The sequence below is a fragment of the Camelus bactrianus genome, chromosome 1, assembly GCF_048773025.1.
Source record: "Camelus bactrianus isolate YW-2024 breed Bactrian camel chromosome 1, ASM4877302v1, whole genome shotgun sequence".
Lineage (NCBI taxonomy): Eukaryota > Metazoa > Chordata > Mammalia > Artiodactyla > Camelidae > Camelus > Camelus bactrianus.
Genome location: NC_133539.1, coordinates 32,651,917 through 32,670,803, shown reverse-complemented (window position 1 = coordinate 32,670,803; position 18,887 = coordinate 32,651,917). Strand labels below are relative to the sequence as shown.

At 33.7% G+C, this 18,887-nt stretch overlaps 1 protein-coding gene across 2 annotated transcripts in view; it reads right to left on the bottom strand.

Annotated features, from left to right (window-relative positions):
* The window catches only part of CADM2 (cell adhesion molecule 2), a 948,596-nt gene that overhangs the window by 359,553 nt on the left and 570,156 nt on the right, over positions 1–18,887 (bottom strand). The window lies entirely within an intron of this gene.

The following is an 18,887-nucleotide window of genomic DNA, read 5'->3' as shown; positions in this document are numbered from 1 at the left end:
GCCTCGTTGAGTTTGGGTGCAGCCATTTGATTTGCTTTGACCGCTGGAATGTGGGCAGACATGAGCCATGTTGCCACAGCAGAAACTTTAAATGTGGCTGCATGATTTGTCTTGGCCTTTTCTACTCCTGTCAATCACCGTGAGAAGCACTTGCTCCAGTAACTCACGGGCTCTTTGAACTGGAGCCAAGAATAAGAGACATATGAGTCAGACCTGACCTCAACCCAGAGCCTGAAGCCCATCCCAAATGAATCCAGAACAACCCCAGAAAGCCTACAGACTCATGAGTGAGAAATAAATGCACAGGCCTCTGAGGTTTGGGGTGGTTTATAACATCTTCCTGTTGCAATACCTGACCAACAGTGGTTGCAAACAAATAAACTGAGGTTTTTAAAACCCAGTGGAGAAAGGAGTGGGGAGTATGATGGTTAGTCACCAACATGAGTATGTACCTTTAAACAGTGGAAGAAAATAAAGTCAGTAGGTTTAGGCTAACATTTGTTGAAGGGGGAAAGATGGTTAAAGAACAATAAATCTTCAGAGGAAGAATCAACTACAAAAACCAGGTAAAAGAACTTGTGGAAGATTGCATGTGATAATTCTAGATAGGAAAATACAAAAAGGCAAGAGAAAACACACACGTAATGCCAGCAAGTCTACATGAACTAAACTACCGTAAAGTACCTAAAGATATCCTATTCTTAAAACGCATCTTAGATTTACAACATTCCTTTAACATGGAGATAATAAATTAGTTTGGTGCAGAGAACAAGATTAGCACTATATGTAGAATTTGTATTTGACATATCTTAAAGAAATACTAGACAGAGATTTATATTTAACAACAGAATATAGTGTCTTAATTATAAAGTAAACTATTGCTCTGCATTTCTCCTTTCAAAAAAAAAAAAAAAAAAAAAAGAGTCCTCCAAATCATTATCATTATTTGTGGTGATGGGGAAGGACTTCTATCTACAAAATCTACTTGTAAGAATTCAGACCTTGTTTCTAACCATATGTGACCATATGGAAATAGGCCATCTCTCATGTAAGGTAAGGAACTGTTTGAATTTCTAATTTTCTAAGTTTATAGTTTTATCTGTATTCATATCTTTCATGTGCCAATTTTAACTTACATATATACTTTCATTTTGTGAAACTACAGTAATCCTTGGAGAAGATGTAAGCAGTGGAATGCAAATGGGAAATTCTTTTGTGCTCTTGTTGTGTAGTGTTTACTCACTTTTCACCTTGTTATCTACAAAACATGAAAATGCCTAGGTAGGCAGGCATAGCACTTCAGTCTGACAAGTTGTCATCATGCTCAGGCCAGTGCTGGTTTTGTGATTGCTGGATGTGTCAGAAACGTTGCGATGGATTTAAAAAATCTGAAAACCCTGTGTTCATTATCCAAATCATAGGATTTTCTCAGATTTCCAAGGGAAAGGAAATAAAAAAAAGATCTGAAGCAATAGAATCTAGTAGAAATGAGTATCTCCCCAGAATAAACTTGAGTCTATTTCATTACAGGCTCTCATGGTTACAACAGAGTAATTGCACTGAACCAAGAGAGGACGTATAAAGACATAACACATTTCAAGTATAAGTTACTTTCTATTATATGTACTGGGCAAAATATATCTAAGAATTTAATGCAAAATTTCAAAGTTAGTTAGTGATTCTAATAGGTAGATGCTTATAAATTATTAACATAGGAATATGATGTCCCCTCAGAATCATTCTCTCCTTATTTCATTTAAAATGTTTCATTCATGAGTAGACATTACCTTTTAGGAAAAAAAACAACTCATAGAACTTAAAAGCAGCTTCTATACACTCGTTTATATAACACATCTCTGAAGCACAATTCATCATCTTATTTTTTTAAATATATAATTGTAAAACATAGTTTTTGATAATCTGGCAGATACTGGATTTACTACAATGTAGCTAGAAAACCACTGTATGTTTCTGTCAGAAAAGAGGACAACTTATATACTGGTGTTTAAATACAGTACCATTATTAGAGGAAGCCTCTCACTGTTGAAGAACATTATCTTGACATAGCATCCTTTGAGCTTTATTTCCTTTTTTAAAAAAATAACAAAGAACATCTTACTTCAAAATGGAAAGCATGAGAAAGTGGATGTCACCTCAAAATAACATTTTAACAACCAGAACGAACTCAAAAAAAAAAAAAAAACTGCCATATAAAATGGTATTCTTCCAAATCTTAGAAGTATTTGCCTAAGTTAGATATTCACCAGCACAGTCACAAAAAAATATGGCAGCATTGGGGAAAGGTGGGGATAGATCAGTTTTTGATCTTTAACATTTCTAACTGTAGCAATACCCCCAGGACTGATACTTTGTGTCATAATCTAGATTATATCAAATCATTGTTGAAAAGATGATGTTTTGAGGATTGCACAGACATTTAAAATTAAAATTTTCTTTCGAAAAATATTTTGTATGTTCAGTACTTCTACAAAAATGCTGGCTGGCACTGAGAGAGTATACTATTAGTAACGAAGTAATCACTATTCATACGTTTACATCTCAATCTATGGATACTTCTTAAAGGAATTTTCACTAAGTTTTTCCTTCATAATAGTCCCAATACTGTATTTGTCTGTCTATCTATTATCCTTATACATAGGTGTATGTGTGTGTGTTCACTGCTTGCTCTAAGAATTTTACACATAAAATTCTATCATTTTACATTAAGTTTTAAAATGCACTTTTCTACAGGAAAATGCAAGCCAAATAATAAAGATGTCTTGTTTATTCGATTACACTATTTATGTTCTTTGTTTTAAAACAGTACATGATATAAATATTTCTAGTTGTTCATTCTAATACCATCTCTTTAGCTTTAATTCTATTCCATGTCAATTCATCACTCTGGTATCCATGGACTTGACAAAAGAGAGGATACTGGGTTATTGGACATGAGTCACTTTTGCTTGCCAATAGCTTAAAGCTTTGGCATCATATTCAGTGTCTATTCACACATGTGAGCATAACTATCACTTTCATGAAAAGACATTTAATCACACTTTGTAGTCAGCTTTGTATAATAGATTGTAAAATGATTTTTATCAGTTGATGGGTTGCTTTGTGTTTGTCTTTTTAGAATTTCTAACAGTCTGAGATTTAGGAAATTTAGTTACAAATTTGCTTTGCTCTTATGTAAGCAATGTTGAGTTTTAGTTACTCATTGACATGCATTGAGAATAGAGGCAAGGGGTGGTGGTGGAACTCTTCCTTAAAGATAAGATGCATGATCACACTATCTAAATCTCTTTCTAAGGGATGAAAAGAATTTCAAGTGTAAACTCCTGAATATGAAAGAAACAAACTTCTAGAAAGGCAAAAGCAAGGAAGAAGTGATCTTCAAGATATCTTAATCCTCAGAAGTCCTTTCACAGCAACTCTTGAAATAACACTGATGGGTCTGATTCAGATAAGCTAGTTTCTTCCCTCAGAGAGCTTATAATCAAAAGACCCAAACTGAATTTAACCTATGATTGCAAGGATGAGGTGGTTTATGTAACTGACAGACAGTGATCTGCACTGACCGAGGGTCCCTTGAGTGATACAGCAAGGAAACTGGTAAAATGAGGATTGATACTGCAGTTGGTTTAAGATGTTGGTTTCCTTCTTTCTTTCCTCTTTCCACTCCTCCCTCCCTTCCCTTGCTTTCTTTCTTTGTTGACAGCTTAATTTCCTATAGCATTTTTTTCCCTAAAAAAAAAGAATTTCCAAGGAGTGAATATCTATAAATCTAGGTGCTGGTGACACATAGTTTTTGTAATTTCAAGAGACACACTGCCTGAAATGATGCTTATATTTTCATCCACTGTATGTCAATACTCACGGCACCTTCACTGCTAAAGTAACAGGCAGAGTGGTAGCACCCACAATTTGAATATTTTTGACCACACCCCATCGTGTATTCTGGATCCATGGGTTCTGGAAGAGGATTTATTGAGTTATGTTTTAATTTTTTGGAGGCATTTTTGTTCTCCTGTGAGATATTAAGGATTTTAAGTGTCTAATGTGTGTTTTGTTTTTCTTCTCATTTACCATTGAGCATGGTATGGTGTCTGGCCCTCTGGTGTTGAGTTGATATTCGTTCAGTTAATACTTGTTGAAGGAGATGCAGATAAACGCATGAGGAAATAACAATGGCTTTCTTTACCGAGGACTTGAAATATGCCAGGCGCTCATATCACACCACTATTATCATCATCTTACTAAGCAGGAAGTTAAGGCAGAGAGAGGTTAAATAAATTACCTAAAATTAACAACTAATAAGTGGATTAGAACTCAGCCATAATTACTGGATTCTATGCTCTCAACCACTGTTAAGCACTAACAGATGCAATCTAATGAGTGGCTAGGATTCATACCACACGTTAGGAAAAGGCAACAGACAGTCTGAAGGCCTGATAAAGGGGCTAATCTGAATGTAAGAGTGAACTGGCTCTGTCAGAGGACACCAATACACTCTGGACTGCCTAGGAACTATGTAACCCAATCCGGATCTTTATTTTGGGAATAAAGTGAAAAGTATGGAAACTATAGAAAGAATCCTGAATTTTGCAGTTACTTTTATAACAATAAAGTCTTAGTTAAAAAAGAAAGAAAGAAAGAAAGAAAAAAAGCAGTTGACTCAAACAGCATTCTCTTGATGTGAGAACCTGCCTGCGATGAGAAATAAGACAAAGAGGGTCGGCGTTTACTGTTTTGTTTTCTGGGTTTTTCGGAGAGAGAGAGAGAGAGAAAGAGAGAGAGAGAGAGAGAGAGGGAGAGAGAGAGAGAGAGGGAGTGTGAGAGTGTTGAGGGTAATTCCTGTTATTGTTATTAATGAGACCTAGGGAAATTAATGTATGAATTCTAATTGTGGAGTCAGATGCTGCAGAAACTTCAAAGCTCTAGTGCCAAAGACTTTAGGTATTTCTATTCCTTTGCCTATAAAGCTTTATTTAATGAATATTTATGTTTCCAAAATATTTAGTTTCCTTGTTTTCTATCCCACATATACTCCATATACAATGAACATATATAAAACTCAGTTTTTGAAATTGTTATTTATGGAAATAATTTTCCTATTTATAGTTCCATTTTTAATGTACTTGAACATTATTTTTTTAAAAAAGCATCATACTGTTTTTCACTGAAATCATTTAGATGCTAACATAAATGTTAAGAATTGTTAATAAATTCTGTTTGAATGACATTATTTAATAAACTCTTACTATAATGGTAGACATACAAATTCATTATAATTATAATTATTTAGAGAGTTTAAATTATTAAATCGTTATTTTGAGACTTTATATATAGTGACAAGATCCACTGAGCTCTAGGTCACACACACATGGGCTCTCTCATTTCGTATCTGCTAGACTTTGTGTCCACATCTATAGGAGAGTGACAACGATATCAATTACTTAAGGACTGAATACATTAAAATCACCTGACACATTGATAAAATATTCTAAAGCATCAAATTTAAAGAAATATGTATAACCATTAAATGTAACCAGAAGAAAATGTTTTTGTAGAAGTTACTTGCTTTCTGATAACTTTAGTGTGTAAATAATATTTCAGTGTTTGTTTGTGCATTATCTATATCTTTGTAAATTATACTTTACACCATGCTTAAGATTTTGCTTTGAGAACTTACAATTAAATTGGGTAATTTGGATGTTAATATGACTAATAATAAATCAAGAAGTAGATCTTAGTTCTCATGAACTGCTTTTATTCCAGTACTGATCTAGTATCCCAGATCATAATGCATATCATTACTAGTTATTATCAAATTTTGTCGACTCTTTAAAAATGTGGATCAATTCAGTAACAAATGCCTGATAAATTACAGAGTAACTGAACACGCACCCATTCAGTATGTCACACAACAACTCTGATTTCCTAGCTATTACTCAAAGCCTGCCTGTCCTTCCCAGAATAGAAGCTCAGAGTCCTCTCCCTTACTATAGTCTTTTTTTTTGGGGGGGGGTTCCCAAAATCTGCTGAGTCAATGATTTTCTTGAAATTGTAACTGAGAACACTATACCTTTTGACATGGCTTGAAATGAGATGGAGAGTAATCAAATGTCTTAAATTCTATAAAGGTATAAATGATGTAAAGTCAAATTTTTCAGCATGTGACTATAAATATCAGGGGCTTTTGGAATGAGGGAATTCTGGATCCAGGGGATAACACCATATGGATACAGAACTGGTGGTGCAAATGAAATCTGATGAGTTTAAAGAAATTCTCTTAGCCTAAAAAAGTGTCATCATTATTTTTAATTTCTCATATGTCTAGTTTGCAGTGAATTTTTTTCTAGAAGAAAGCAAGAAAGAGAGAGGGTGAGAGAGAGAGAAGGAGGGAGAGAGAGGGGAAGGAAGGAAGGAAAGGAGGGAGGGAGGGAGCGAGGAAGGAAGAAAGGGAAAGAAAGAAAAAGAAAGGAAGGAAGAAAGAAAAAGAAAACTGACAAGCATTTATGATATCTGGAATTAATCTGATCAAATTCTGTTTATCAAGACTGTCTTATTTTGGTTGGAGTAAGTAATTCTTATTCTAAATCCATGTTGTATATTTGAAGGCCATTCAAATTTAGTAACATGGCAGTGGCTGAAAAGACCAAAAAGGTTCACAATGTCATAAAGATTCACTGAAATAGAAAATTTTTCTAGAAAATACTGGCCCTAGGAAATCAAAAAATCAAAGATGGTCTTTTCTCCCTCACTCTCTCTCTTGTTTTTATTTAACAAGGTATCAAAGAGAATATCCAGAGGCATAAAGGCATCTACATCAAAGAAGTAAATAAATAATAATGAAATTAGGATTAAATAAAGAATATGAGATATAAAGTTATCTGTATAATAATAAAGAATTGGGCATGCAAATATTCACTCAGTAGTACTTTTTAACAGCAACCCTAAGTGTCTAAAGCAATGCTGCACACTTCATTTAGCTAAAAGACAGTGAAATCAATGGCTCAAGTAACTATAACTATATTTTGGAATTAAAGTGGTCACTTTAACATTTATATCAAACACACTAAGTTCACCTAGAAATAAAAGGGCCTATTAGGCTTGGTCTGAATAATGCCAGCACAATAAAAGAAAATAAAACAAAAAAACTAAGTAGCCATGTAGCCATAAATTCACACAAATTTTCAACATCCAGGTACTTTATGTATACACAAGTCAACTCTTTTTCACATGGGAAGTTTGTATGTTTGTAACTATCTGGCATTATACACACACAGGCCAAAGCAAGGGATTATGAGCAAGTCACTATCCCTGGCACACTGGTGTCATTAGATACCAAAATGAAGGAGAGAGTATATGAATTCATGAAGAAATCATTCTAAAGTGAAGGGGAGTAGAATGTAAGTAAAACTCATGTTTTTTCCCCCTCTTTTGCTTTATTTGTACTGCAGACCAACTAAGACTATTTAAGAGCTACACAAGATCTTTTTCAATCCATTATATTATTTTTAACCTAAGTATCATAATTATTTTTCTTACAATGTGAAGGTTGTATTATTCAAAGACAAAAAAACTCTAAGTCTTAGTGACTTTAGAGAGCACATATAAGGTTTCACTGCCTGGAAGAATTTGATGTTGGTATGTCTGACTCAGACTAAACACTTTACTATGTCCTTAATGTTCTGATATTAACAAAAATATATTTTATTAACTAAATTCTATGTTTAATCCTTTTATTTTCTAAATAGTATAAGAAGAAAGTCCAACATTCTTCTATTATCTCATTTTGAATTAGCAATCATTTAACTGTTTCTTAGTCATTTTAAAGATCCACAAAACTAGTTACAAAGAAGAAATTTTAAATTATGCTAGATATTATATCATCCTCAAACCCAAAGAGAAAGAATCAGAATTTTGTTTCTTCAACCTGGCATCTTAATCATTAAAACTCATAAACTTCACCAAAATCATTAATGTTCAGAATTAATGTTCTTATGAGTCTGATACAAGGACCCTCAGGGTTGTGTGGAAAGGAAGGATGCTACACTCTCACAAAGTGCTACACCCTGACAATGATTGACTCCTTTAAAAATCAAAGGCAGAATGGGTGGCAAATATCACATATATATATACATATATATGTGTGTGTATATATATGTATATGAAATATTAACTAAGAGTTGATAAGTAGCGCTAAACTTTTACTTTGTAATATTTTATTTAAGTTGTATGCTTTTATTTAATGGGTTAATATGTTGAGGAATATTCAACGTTAAAGCCTGCATATAACTGTGTATTTTTTTAAAACAAAAAATTTGGACAGATGCAATTGGTAGCACATTCTTTGACTTCCTCACTCCTTAATAGTTCCTTTGTATTCTTGCTTTTGATTTATCAATATATCTGCATGCGTTAGAAAGGAACTTTTCGCATCATGAATCCATGTAACTACCTTATTCCTGTGTGTGTTTATACCCTTTTTATATTCAAACTGTGAAATTTGTCATTAAGCCACAACCAACCTGTGAAATCTGTTATTCCCTTTCTGTAATTTATAGCAAAAGACTCCATGATCAATTAGGGCTGTACTTAAACATGTAATCAACAGGATGACTGGTCACAGTGCAAATTAAGAGTCTTTAAAAAAAAGGCTTGATTTCAGTTTAGTAAGTCAGTTACCTTAAGGTAAACAGACATCAATATGAGATTGATATACTTACTGAGATTTAACTGTCAAGCTAATAATAAAAATTTGTTGCCAATATAGCTTTTTCCTATTTATAGTTATTATCTTTCAATAAATGTCCCTCACAATAAATCTATTATGTTACAAAGTTCAACTGAACGGGAAAGTGGATTTCAGACTATCACAGGTAATATTTAATATTTTTCAAAGTGCTGAAAATTTGGCATTATAGCATTTAAATCTTAAATTTGCTAACTTGTTTTATAAACCTAACATACTGTATCTTGAGCCACAGATAAACTTATGCATTTATGTATTCCTTATCCATTTCATTATAGGTTAGGCACTCAACTAATCCTTGATAAATGGAAATCTGGTGTGTGTGTGAGTATGTGTGTGTGTGAGATGTACTGAGGTCTGTTATTAATAAATTATTGGCGGTGTTCTGAAGGTAGCCAAAAGAATGATTTTTACAGGTAATGAAGACACATGGGAAACATCATCAGCATCATATTATCATCAATGAAGCAAATGTATGTTTTCACTGAGGAAATAATTTTGTATTACCCATGACAAAGCAGTGATCAAACATTCTAACATTTGACTAAATCAAACATATTTTTTGTTATATCCAAATCGTGAAATGCATCTTGAAAAGCATTATGTATGAGTTTTTCTTAATCCTCTGACAGTATCTCTTTTGATTAATTATACACATTCTCCTCTCCTTTTATTTTATTAGATTTCATATGCCAGCAAATTGACCTTCACATCTACATGGTCAGTCACGTCTGATAATCCCAAAGTGAGTAGTAGTTACAATCCACTGATCTACACTTCTCTTGTGTTACACTATGACGTCCAGAGAAATGAGTACAGGATAGTCTCTCAAGTTTCAACTCATGAGGATGTATTATACAAATAAAAACAAAATGAAATAGTCCATACAGATCTTCCTTGGCTTATGATGGGGTTATGTCCTAAAAAACCCATAAGCTGAAAATACTGTAAGTGGAAAATGTATATAATACACCTAACCTATCAAACTTACCTACCAAGCTACCTACCATACCAAGCTCAGAACAGCCTATCTTAAATATGCTCAGAACACTTACACTAGCCTATAGTTAGGCAGAATCACCTAACGCAAAGCTTATTTTATAATAAAGTACTGACTATGTCATATCACTTATTTAATATTGTACTGAAGGTGAAAAACAGAATGGTTGCCTGGGTATAGTATGAGTTGAAAGTACATAAGCTGTTTATACTTGTGATCACGTGGCTGACAGGGGCTGCGGCTTCTTGCTGCTGCCCAGCATCACGAAAGAGTACCGTACCACCTACTGCTACCCTGGGAATAGATCATCTGGAATCCACAGTACAGCCTCTACTGTATGCACACCCCACTCTCATAAAGTCAAAAAATTTCAAGTCAAACCATCATAAGCCAGAGATCATCTGTATTTGACTACTCTACTGAAAATCAAATATAAAATCTGTCATAATCATTCTCAAAGTATTTTAAAACCTTTATTGTATTGATATTTTTAATATGTCACCTTAATATTTATAAATTATGAATTTGAAAACATTTTTGAGGTATACTTAACACATTTATTCCTAGTTGCCATGATGAAGTGGTTAAGAGCAGTCAAAAGAGTGATATTTTTGAGTTGAATCTCATCTGTTTCTTACTAGCTGTGTGATCTTGGTGATGATTCTTTAATATTCTTGTGCCTTAGCTTCCATCATGTTTCACAAGAATTAAATTCATTAATACGTATAAAGCAATTGTAAGAGTGATTGACACTTTGTAGCACACACAATAGTTGACTCAGTACCTTGCTTTGCTTTTATTTTAGTCAACTGCCTATTACATCTATTAATATCAACTCTTTAATATACACTATTTTGTGACACCGTTAATTGTTCTAGAGATTAATTTAAAGATTAATTGTTCTAAGGATTAATTAAAAAAAACAAATTACCAAAAGAAACATTTTATAATTATGTATAAGCATAATTAATAAAATGTTTAAATATTTTGAATTCAAATAACTATATAATAGGAACCACTAGCACTTTTATATTAAAAAATCTGCTACAGAAAGATTGTCTTGACAGTTTTTATTTAGTATTTTAAGGTTCAGGTACTGTGTTAGAGATAAACAGGTATCTACAAAGTGGATGGGTCACTTTGGCCATTAGAAAGCTCTTCTCTCTCAGTTCTGCTTAAAACAATAAGTAGTTTGTAAATGGTATCTATATATCTCTATCATAGTGGAAGAATTAATCAGAATTTCGGGATAAAACATGTCATATAAATAGTGGCAAATATGATTCAGCTAACGTATGTGGTTCCATTCAGGAGCTGCTTCTTATATAAACTGACCCTCTGTTGACTTGGAAAAAAAAAAAAATCCCTTTTTTCTCTATGATTGCTGCTTCTATTCTTTTGATTTTCCTGGAAAATAAAACTCCATTCCACTGATCATTTTTTAAAAATCAAAACACATTATTATAATTATCAACTTAGAGCCTCAGTTTGTACCAGCACTGCTGACCAAACATTAAAAACAATAAAACAAAACAACAGTTAAGAGGTGTAGACATGATCTCCAAATCAACTTGATTATAAAATAGGTTTATAAATCCCCCCCATTCATTTTTCAAAACAAGCTATTTTAGCCTAAAGGCAATTAGACAGGTAGTGTCAGTATTCAAATTCCTAGCTTGAAATACCTAAGGCCTTTGATTCACTCAGTTGACATTTTATTTTTGAGAACCTATCTTGTACCCATCACTGTGCCAGGTTCTATAAGAATGAAAGAATCTGCATCAGTAATACTACAAGGTGAAATAACGCTCTAAAATGAGCTGATTTGTTTAAAAATTAACGTAACTCTAATTTTGAATGTGTTTAGCACATTGGTAGAAGTAGACAGAAACACTGAGGATAGGGAGGTATTTGAGGCTGGGCAACTGTATCCCAAGCAAGAAAGATCCGGGGAATATAGCAGGCACTTTTTTATTTCTCTTTTTTGAATGAATGAACATGTTGGCACCCCTCCTAAATTTGTGGAAATGCTTATCCATTATTGATTCTACCCACTGGAGGATCTTTATCTCCTATTTGATTCTATGCAATGTCTCTCACAACTTGTTATTTAATATTTCAAACAAGGAAGTTGTTTCTTCCATATATTTGGTATAAGAACTACTGGTGGACTCTTTATAACTGTAGCAATGAAAGCAACAAATTTCTCTAGGACTACTTATTTTTTCCACTATGTAGCCTACTATTTATTTTCAAATTATGTAAAATATTAGTTTATTTAATTATTAATAGGTCAAGACAATTTTAGTCATAATAGACTGGTCAGGTGCATGTTGCAGATACATTAGGTACATAAATTTAACCCAAAATACCAATGGTTATTGCCTTAATCTATCAGGTACTGTTCTTCCCACTCAAGGACGAGAACAAAGCATAATATTTAAAATGAAGAAGTAAAGTTAAATATATATATTTTTTGTATTCAATGTACATTCAACAATGTTTATAGAGCTCTTAACATGAACTAGTCATGTGCCTGTCATTTCCCTACTGCCTCTCAGACTACAGAAATTCAAAGAGTTAGTATATTATGAAACATGTGTTAGGGAATCATCCTTCACACTGATGGCAATCTAGAGCAATTCCTGTAGCTGGTAAGCCAGGGATGGGCCTTGTCACACAAATTTGTCACAAGGTGGACATCCTGTGAGAGCGGAGGTAGAAAGTAGAGCTGAGAAAGAGCTTTGTAAAAGCATGAAGGAAATCTGGTAGCAGCGTCAATGAAAACAAAAAAATATCAACTGAAATTAAAAATAAAGACATAAATATTTGAGACTGTAATTTAGATAAGTAGTACTGAAAATATGGAGTTAATTTAACTTGAATTTTACTTATTTTCAAACTCAGGTATGCGGAGAAAAATTAAAGTGAACCAAGAATGCTTTTAAATACATGTCTCCCTTGATTTTTTTTCCCCTCTCATTGGGGCTTTTTTGTTTATTAGATTATTACTTACCCTAAAGTAACTTCAAATTAAGTTTAACTACTAACAAAGCAACAGGACAGGAGAAATCTTAGTGATAAGATAGAAGTTCAATTATCCTAGAGAGTATTCTACAGTGTATAATTAGTTTGATCAGCATAAAATAAGCCTTGAAGTCTCTTAAATAATAACGTACAACTGAATTACCTTGACTTTTTAAGCTGACATAGCTGGTATGTTTGGATTCTTTATCTAATGTATTTTACAATGCCATTCGTTTGTGTTTGCTCTGAATTAACAAAATTCAATAGTTCTAAGTGACTTATTTATCACCACTGGAGTTTTCAAAGCCAGTCAGTAGCGTTCTTAACATGCCCCACAAAGTTTAAACAAGTAAAAGGCAAACAAAATCAAGCTTTTTGCAATCTTAACCAGAAAGAAATTTAACGTGACTAAATTCAGAAATTCTGAGGTGAAACAGAGTGATGATTTATAGTAAATCTATGACTTAATTAATAGGTGGTTCTACGCAAGAGACTATCCCTTCAAGTCTAAAATATTTACTGAAAATATACTACTTTGCAATATATGAGCATATATTCAAAAATATAAATCTTATTTTAAAAATAAAGTTTTATCAGATAATTGGTGACAAAGAGCAACTGTGAACTAAAATTAACTAGTTAACATATGAACAAACTTTCCCTGCTTGCACAGTTTGAAAATAGAATACTGAAATAGGGGGCGGTGTTAAGCAGCTTTATATGCAGTGGCTAGGATAGAAACTCTACTACGTATCAGTTTAACTATTAATTTAATTATGAGTTTATGAATTGAAAGAGGATCCACTTCAAATAAACTTATAGTTGCTTGAATATTATTAACTTTTCAAAACTCTCAATTCTCTGAGGATCTCTCTTAATCTTTCACTACCTTGACGTCCCCTGTGACACTTGCTTAGTTAACCTACTTTCCCCTTCCTACACCCCCAGCCATCAAGCCATTCATTTCCATGTCTTCATGAACATGTAAGAGGCCCTTAGCTTATTATGCACTCCTGTCATCAAATGTGTATTCATTCATTTATGAAAATAGTTTAATTTTTACTTTCTTTGCTGTTTATAGCCTTCATCCCTGTGAAGAAATTGTTCACCAACACCCATTTAATCATTAAATGTTAATCACTCTTCATCTTCTTAAACCTCTTGAAAAAAATCCCTTCTTTTTAAAACTCTGATGACCTTGGGTAAACTAACTCCTCTGAATTCTAATATTTTTATTTGTTAAAAACTGATACCTGATTTTAGAAGTTTTGAAGAAATAACCAACATAATATGTGTAAAGTAGCTACTGCACAAAAGCTCAATATTGTTATTCTTGTTTGCTATCACAGCCTTCTCATTGGCCTCTCCATCTTCAATTTCTCTCCAATTCAGTCAGCAAACTTTCTCACTGCTAATAATTTGAAAACTGTCTGCAGGCTCAAATCTCTTCAATATTCCCCACTTCCAATTATGTGGCTTCAATCTTTCCTTCTAGCTCATTCACACATTATTCCCCAAAGAGACTCAGAAAAAGCAGGATGTTTCATATCACCTTCAACTTGCACCTATTACCTTGTGTTTGCCTGAAATCAGTTCTTTCCCCTTATCTCTTCAAAATCCTATTCATACATTAAGCTCTGGATCAGATATGAACTCTTTCATGAAATCTTCATTGATTATCCTAGTAAGAAATCAGTATCCCCATCCTGATTGCCTGCAGGAACCTGCAATACCCTCTAGGCACTTTGCCCAACCTGCTTCACATTGTAGATATCCTATCCTCCTTCAGCTCCAGAAACTTTCAGACTTTATTTTTATATGTCTCATATCACTTAGATAATGGCTAGAAGAAAGTAGGTGCCTCCAAATATTGTAAAATAATACAAGCCTCTATTATACATGTACATTACTTATTAAATATTATATTATATATTCTATAATTCTAATTTATTATAAGAAAACTGAAAGGTTGATTCTATTGTCGCAGATTTCAGTGTGATTCTTGGCTACAAAATATTAATGAATATCTCATCTTCTCTCTCTCTCTCTCTCTCTATATATATATATATATATACACACACACATATATATATGTATATATGTGTGTTTCTTGTATATTATTCCAAAAGTGAGATATATTAAATCATGATTCTACAGAAACTAAGATGTGGGCTCTAGGATTCTGCTATGCATATATTAACTTTCAGTTGTTGGGGATCAGGAAATGCAAAAGACAGGGAGCAAGTGTGATGTAGAGAATTCTAGTACATGGAAGGCAGTTAGGGTAGTAAATGTTGCGTTCGTATTATTGGGAGGAAACTTTTACACTGATAGATGAAAGTGCAAAGCCTCCTCTGATACTCAATAGCTTTAAGACATCAGTGAGTAATTTAACATCTCCATACTTTCCTCATGAAAGTATGAAATAGGGATAAAAAAAAGTTGTGTAAAGAAAACAGTTGCTGTCTGCAATGCTCTCAGTACCATGCCCAGCCTATATTAGCTACAGTTGCTGCTGGCTGCTGCTGCTGCTTTTGTTATCAAAGCCAAATTCCCAATTGTGGCTAAGAAGAAGCCGCCTCTAGAAAGTCATTTGCAGCACGGAAAGGAAGGCATGTCTGCCTCACAGGCTCTCTTGTCCCACTCTTCTTTAAGTACTAAAAGTTCACAAGTAGACTTATCCTGGGGTCACGAAGCTTTATCTTTGAGGTTTGTTACTCAAGCAAGAGTTTCTCAACACAGGTGAGGTGATCATGTGTTACTGTGTATAAATCCTTGCTGAAATCAGGTTTAGCTAAAAATCAAGAAGGGTGGGAAAACATGGCCTGGAGGGCAGCTCACTGGGAGGATAAAAAAAATTGGAAAGGTATGTAAATAGTAAAATTTATTTGCATCACAGTTGTACCCAGAATTAGGGGTGCTAGAGCTGCTGGAAAGGGGATGGGGCTTGAGTCCCCACAGGATGGATTTAAGCTGGCTCTTTATGAGTGTGTATGCAGAGGCAGGACAAAATCAGAAAACACAGAGCAACTGGAGGTCCGGATTCCAATCTTCGCTGACCAGCTCAGTATGAGTATAATTTAACCTCACTTAGCCTGCTTATCCATCAAATAATTGGTTTGGGTCATATGAGCTCTAAAATCCCTTTCAACATTTGAGTTGTTCACTCTGATTATACTGTCTTCAGAAAGGACAGAAGTTCTTAATGATAATTATACTCACATTCTAAAATCGTCCTCTTTCAATCCTATGAATATTTGTTCCCTAGATTAAATTTCAAGACTATAAACTGGAATATGTGCTACTGGAGAGACCAGAAGGAATTTGCCTCTCTGCGTTTTTATAAGATCCTTCAGCCGTACTTTTGTCATGCTCTTTATAGTTTACTCTTCTCATTATACTTGCTGGGGGCTCTTTAATTTCATCCTTGGGTTGTATATACACATTACCGGTATTTTTAGAAGCACTTTATGAGTACAAAATCTATTCCCTGTGCCCTCATCAATTTGAAATTACCATTTTAAGCCTGATTAAATAAGGATTAGTGCCAATGTTCTACTTATTAGGCTGTGTCTTCAACTGGAACTGATGATGTAGTATTTGTCAATAACTAGTTCACAGCCTTAAATTCCACAAAATGAAACCTTTGCATCAGAGTCCATCTGTCTGAAAATTTTCAGGCAAGCTTCCATGAAGAGGAAAGTCATCTATTATATGATGATATAAGCATAAAGTGGCATGTATCACAGCTGTTTGATTACTTCTGGGGAGATGACTTGCATTCCCCCTAAGCCCGCTATCAGAATCCAGCAGTGATGGATTGAATTTCCCTTGCCTTAGCATGATGATGGATTACTTTAGGAGGATATGTAAGAAAAGTAGAATCTAGGCAGAAATTAATTAACATCACAACGAAAAGATGCTAGAATTGATCTTCACCACAATATGAAACTGATCTAAAGAGTTGGTAAAACATCCACTAAACTTTCTGAAAGTATAAATGATCATCATTAGAGGTTTTTGGTTGGTAACACCTGGTTCATCATCGTACAGCAATTGCGAGCTTCAAAATTTATATTATTGCCAGATATTTCATACACACACACTCACAGATCTTGTATGCATAAACTAATATAATGTTCTTGATGCATGGCTCACAATGTACATTTGGTAGTAGCAGTCATTAGAAATGACACTGGGTAAGAGAAGGAAATGAAAGGATTTCATAGTAGATACATCATGAGGTAGATGCAAAACATACTAGATGTGAGACAAGATGATATCAAGTCTTCACACAGACTGTCACAAGACAGACCTGTTATTCACCTCTCTGAGCATCAGATCCTTTGGTGCAAATATTGTCATCTTTTCAGCCTATTTCACTGGGTGAGGGAACATAAAGATTAAATAAAATATTTTAAAGTATAATAAATTTGAAGCATTAAATCAATCATATGTATATGTGATATTGATCCTTTTTCTCTTACATATAATAATTATGTGAATGAAAGAAAGGAAACCAGAAAAGTATAAGTAAAAATAATGCACTTTGAATATTTATAGTAAGGTTCTAATTTCTGTAAGGGGAGATAAATGGTTTAAGAAAATATTTTCTAAATTTCAACCTTTTCTTAACTAAAAATGCAAAGAAAAAGAGAAACTAAATAATAACTTTAAATAACAGATTTCATTTTTAGAATATGGATTAAAAAGATAGCAAAAAAAATTAATAACCACTTACTTGATGAGAATAAAGTCCTTAAGAAATCTAGTTCACTTTTGGTTGTATGGATTAATTTGGAAGACCCCATTTCAAAATATGCAGGGAACTTTTAAAACATGTTTCAAGTATATTGCTTGAAATTTAACTGCTCAAGCTGAAATGAAATCAGATCACAACCAAGTACAGAGGAAACAGAAAGCACTAATAAAACTAAAATTGATCTGCCTGGGAGACAGGTGCCAAACCGGTGAAAAGAGCCTCGTGACTAACAACAGTGCACAGCCCCTCTTCATTTCCCCCATTTTTTTTTTTCAGTTTAGTAACAGTGAGGGAGTTCCTGAGGGAATTATCCAAGAAGGCTGATAGAGTACTGTGAGCTGACACATGAGTCTGTTCTTGGAATTGATGAAAAACAAAGGTTTATAAGCTAAGACCTTCTGGGGAAAAAAATGAAAAGAAGTCATGTAAAAACTCATTGTTTGCAAAGTTAAGTAGTTGAACAAGTGCCCAAAGACATGAACTCTAGACCACATCTCCCAGACCCCCAAGAGAAGTACTGTCAACAGAGCTGTTGGAAGAGATACAGCCTGGGAACCGAGTTTCTGCATGATTCAGTCTCAAGGGTGGGAGATTTCTACTCCTTTATGCGTTCAGGGTTTGAACACAAATTTGGGATCTGTTATGTGACAGACATTGTGTTAGGTGCTAAGAATATAAATACGAGAAACTTACAAACATGTAAAGAATATAAACATGAGAAAGCATTAAGAAATGTATTACCTCTTAGGGTAAAAGAACATAACCAGCATAAGTAAAATAACATGATTAGTCTTATTGTAGACACTATAACCTGGTGCATAAAGAGGGTTTTGCTTTACTCTTCTTGTGTAAGTCAATGCAAAGAAAAGATTACTCCAAAAATAAATACATAAATGAACAAAAGCAAACAGTACAATGGTGAGATGAGAAATCTAGGAATTTCTGATGAAAAACAATCTCTTGAAAACATTGAATTTGAAATATAAGAGCGAGTACCACCAAAGGTCAAATGCAAATTACAAAGAAGGGATGATGTAACTAAATACCTTTGCTAGAATTAATTGCAAAATGTTACATCTAAAAGTGCCTTTGTTGATCTTGAAGATGGTGTGGCTGACCCTTCCCTACCAGAGTATTTTTCCAAGTTCTACTACTGAACTCAGACTGATTTGTTCCATGAGAATCAAATATGAGCATTCTAATACGTGATCCTATTTTTAATCATATGCTCAGCAACCAAGATAAGAGGGACTCATGTTCTGTTTAGTCTTCAATGAATAAATAAGTGAAGATTCTATATAAAAGCAAATGTGGAAAAAAGCAATGCCTCAAGTTTT